Source organism: Macadamia integrifolia, chromosome 7 (assembly GCF_013358625.1).
Source record: "Macadamia integrifolia cultivar HAES 741 chromosome 7, SCU_Mint_v3, whole genome shotgun sequence".
In the NCBI taxonomy this organism is placed as follows: domain Eukaryota; kingdom Viridiplantae; phylum Streptophyta; class Magnoliopsida; order Proteales; family Proteaceae; genus Macadamia; species Macadamia integrifolia.
This window is the reverse complement of record NC_056563.1, coordinates 7,875,809-7,880,237: the sequence shown is the minus strand read 5'-3', so window position 1 is coordinate 7,880,237 and position 4,429 is coordinate 7,875,809.

Genomic DNA, 4,429 nt, shown 5'->3' with positions numbered 1-4,429 from the left:
AGACCTATCAGATTGGTGATCTTTGATGCATTCCAGAACTCTTCAAAGGAAATTGATACAAGATGCGAGATGTCCTATGGGGAGAGAGCAGATCGAACGAGAAGAGAGTATTTTGGTTGTGCCATAGGTTCTAACACATGAAGGAATACTGATGAACAACGACCCTTCACCTTGTCTTGCTTCAATAAATCTTTCCATTTTGCAATCCAACCCAGTAATGAAGATATATCAGAGGAGTTGAAATATAGTTTTAGTGGACATCCTAACCATACAGCTTTAGCAAACAAGCACTTGCATTGGTGACATTGTAGGTCAATTGGGATTTGCCAAACTACAAAGAACAATCCCCACCCCACCCCCACCCCCACCAAAAAAAAAAAAAATGCTTACCCTCACAATGAAATGAAGGAAGTTGGATCTTGAGGATTTCTTGTCTATCCTTGGGTAGAACAATTGGTTAAGGAGCTCCCTATAAAGAACAATACCAAAAAAAAATGCTTACCTTCACAAGGGAATCTAGGAAGTTGGATCTTGAGGATTTCTTGTCTATCCTTGGGTAGAACAATTGGTCAAGGAGTTCCCTCTTCCAAAAAAAATGTTCTCATAGTCAATTAATTAGGAAACTTGATCAATAGAGTAGTCATGTGGTTTGGAATGCAGAATCTTGAAACCTATATGAGGGAGCCATCTCAATTTTTATTGAAATCAACATCCACCAGTTACTAAAGTTGGATGTTCTGTGATTTTTTAAAAGATTCTATTAATTGGATATCCGATTCATATTGTCAGTCGATTTTGATACTGATCCTAATATGGTACTCAGATTGAGCTGATTCTATTGATTAACATGTGTATTGACAAGAAAATAATATATTAAAAAACCCAAAAAAAAAAAGTAGAAATCATGATAGGAAAAAAGATTGTGGGTAAATTGTTGTTTAGTGTTGCTTAAAATGCAATAAGTGTAAGAATTCAAAAAAAATATATCTTAAAAATCCAGAAATAAAAAAAAAAAAAATCATTTTCTTTTCAATGAAAAGAGATAAAAATAGATTACTATTAAATAGTGACTATAAAATAATAAACATCGTTATCCCCCTAAATGTCGCAGATTATTTTGCTAAAAGGCAAGCAACTCCCAACAACTCATAATTACAACATGAGAAAAATATCCCTACGATACCAGTACAAAATCAAAACTACAAGCCCTATCCCGCCCCCATTATATACCAATTACTGTAGCAATCATAGGAAATGTCCTAAATATCTCCTTGTTTGACGTGTTTTCCATATTCTCCTTCCAATGCTCGAAACTGCATACTGATGTTGGAGGAACCTACTCCCTTATAACATCTAAGTTTATAAGAGTTAAATGTTAGTAAAACCGAGCTGATGAATCTTTAAAACTATTTCAAAGATCTCCCATGGCCATGTCACACTATTCTCCTTTGAAACCAACAATGTCAACCTCTTAGACCAAGGTTTCAGAACTTGGTATCTGGAATGTGATCGGTCAACCTCCCATGGCCATGTCATACTATTCATATGTATATTCCAGCTTGAGGGGGAACGTTAAGATATGTACCACGATGGGGAGAGTGTCCCTATTGTGGTTTCCTTTATTGTTTTATGTATCTAATTGTTAGTTTCATGTTTAGATTTTTGGCGTTGATATGTACTTGCTTGATGCTTTGTCAACTTTCCCTTGACCAAGTTCACCAAATCGACATCACCTTGAAATATGAGTTCTCGCTTGAGCCCCTAACTCAGGGGATCAGACTGAGTGGCCATTACCCCAACATAGAAAAGCCATTAGTTCCCCTTGAGTAGACAACTTTGGCCATTACCCCAACGACCATGTTGAACACAAATCTTCATCCAACCACTACAATACTATGCATTCATCCATGATGGCCAGGAGGAGGTGAATAACTGTGTGGAGGAGTTTGACAAAAGTTACAGCGGCAAACGGGGGGAGGGGGTGGGCGCAAGGGTTGGAATGGGGAATTGCAGTGGCTTGAGTTGTAGAGAGATTGAGTGCATCAGCGGTTGAGAGAATATGTTTCAATAGGGGATAGATTGAACGGTTGAGATGTAGAGAGTGATCAGAGGGTCAATAAAGTGAAAGTGTAGGTAGGTGTGAAAGATTCCATCTCACCATGCTTGCTCAGAGATCCTTTTCCCTTAACTAAAACTTGTGAAGTTAAAATTACCCACTTACCCTTAATGAGTATTAATCTTAAAGGGCATAAGGGTCTATCCGTTTCCTTTAAAGGGTAGTTTGGGCATTTAGAGATTTCTCCACCCATGGCATCATTATTAAACGGTGATGGGCATGGGATAGTTGTATAGCAACAACAAACTCAACTTTTTCCTAACTTAATGGGGTCGACTACATAGATCTAGACTAAGCAAAGTATGTAAAAACATGAGCCAGTTGTAATAAATCTGAAATGCAAGGGTGGTTTAATTAGTAAACTTTTCAAAATTTTAGGGTGTCAAGCAATTTGGCCATAGTATAAGGGTAACCAAGTAATTTTTTCAAATTTCATTGATAAATTGAAGTAAAATTAGAAAAGAAACTTTCTACTAGGCTTTGGTTGCAAGTACAATAGAAAAAAAGCTCGGGGAATTTACTTCACTTTCACTCAATCCACTCTTAACCAAACGGAGGATCCTGATCCTCTACAATTCTTAGATCATGAATTGCGGTGCAATGCTACCTACAACATTGGACACTTGTCCTAGCTCACATGGATGGTGAGGATGAGGAGAGAGAATGGTTTTGCAAAACCATGACCGGGTTCCAATTTTTACCCAAAACCTTCTGTTCACACATCCCTTGATCATCTTTCTCCCTTTGAGCTGAAATCAAAAAGGGAAGAAGAGACCTAGGTCTGTTCCTGTTCGCCTGTGATCGATCATTGACTGTGAGGTGTCTGGTGCAGCTGCTATCCCTGATGGTTACTCCTACAGTAGTCTCTCTCTCTCTCTCTCTCTCTCTCTCTATGTTTTTCTTCTGTTAATTTTTTCTCCTTACAACAACTTATTTAGGGACTACAATATCTGATTGGCAAGGGGAAAATTATGTGTTATTGAGAGTTATTTAATTTCTCCTACCACTCTTCTATCCTGATTCTATATTAGTGCTACTGATCTACAATGATCCTGAACATTTATAAATTTATGGGCTCCAGGTTATTCCTAGAACCTTGCAAGTGGACAAAGAACGGAGTAGCATTTGGAGCAACTAGTTCTGTTATTTCCCATGTTTGACATTCTGATCCTCTTTGTTACTCTAATATGTAGACCCACATTGACTGGTCATAAGAAGTTGAAGTGATATATAATTCACTAAGGTTGCATTTGGTAGTCTTTCGGTTTTAGAAACAATGTTTCATGTTAAAAATAGAATTTTCAGTTCCTGTATCAAAATATCGTTAAAAAAAAAAAAAAGGGATGTTTGATGAACTTGTTTCAAGAATGATTTATCCTAATTGTTCACTTTTTTTGTATTTAGAACGAAACCGAAATAATAGAATCAGGTTTCGTCGTTCCATCATTTTACATTTCTAGCGTTTTTTTCTCCTTTTCGTTCCAAAAAAACTGAAAGACACCAAGTTGATACCAAACGCTTTATTCCGTTTTTTGTTCCCATAGAACGAAAAAAAGTCAGAAATGTTTTTATGGATAACTACCAAATGCAGCCCTAATTGTAAAGTTGATTGTAGAAGACAATTTCAAGACCAATTTTATAATTGGTAGATTCAAATTTTTATTTAGAGGCAGGAATTGACAAATCCAAAATCCCACCCTAATCATATTGTCAAAAAAATGTTACCATGGTTATCTCTTTCCCTTTCGATTTCACAATTCAGCTCTTTAGGGGAAAAGAGGATGGGGGATGTGTAAATGGAAGTGGATTTTGGGTCAAAACTAGACCCGGGTCGTAGTTCTGCAAGACCATTCTCTCTCCTCATCCTCACCATCCATGTGGCTTAGAATAGGTAGCACGGATTGAGCTTCTCTGTGGTGTAACACAGTGTTTAACGTGCATTCAATGGCCAGAAACGCTTTGACACGGAACCTAAGGTGGTCGCACACAACCCAAGGTGATTCAAAATGTTGGATGCACGCCAGATACTATATTGCACCACAGAGGAGCCAAATCCTAGGTAGCACTGCACCAAACTGCACCTTCCAAAATTGTAGAGGATCTAATCTCCAAGCGTACTTAAGAGCCTAGTTAACAATTCGGCCGAATAATTCACGAATTATTCGTCGAACCGAATTTTTCTGAATTAAATAAAAAATTCTCACCGAATCCTAATTAAAAATAAAATTCCGTAAAAAACATGCTTTTTACTAATTTGAATTTAAAACACGAATAATTCGGGCCGAACCGAATTATTCGGTCCACTTAAAAAAA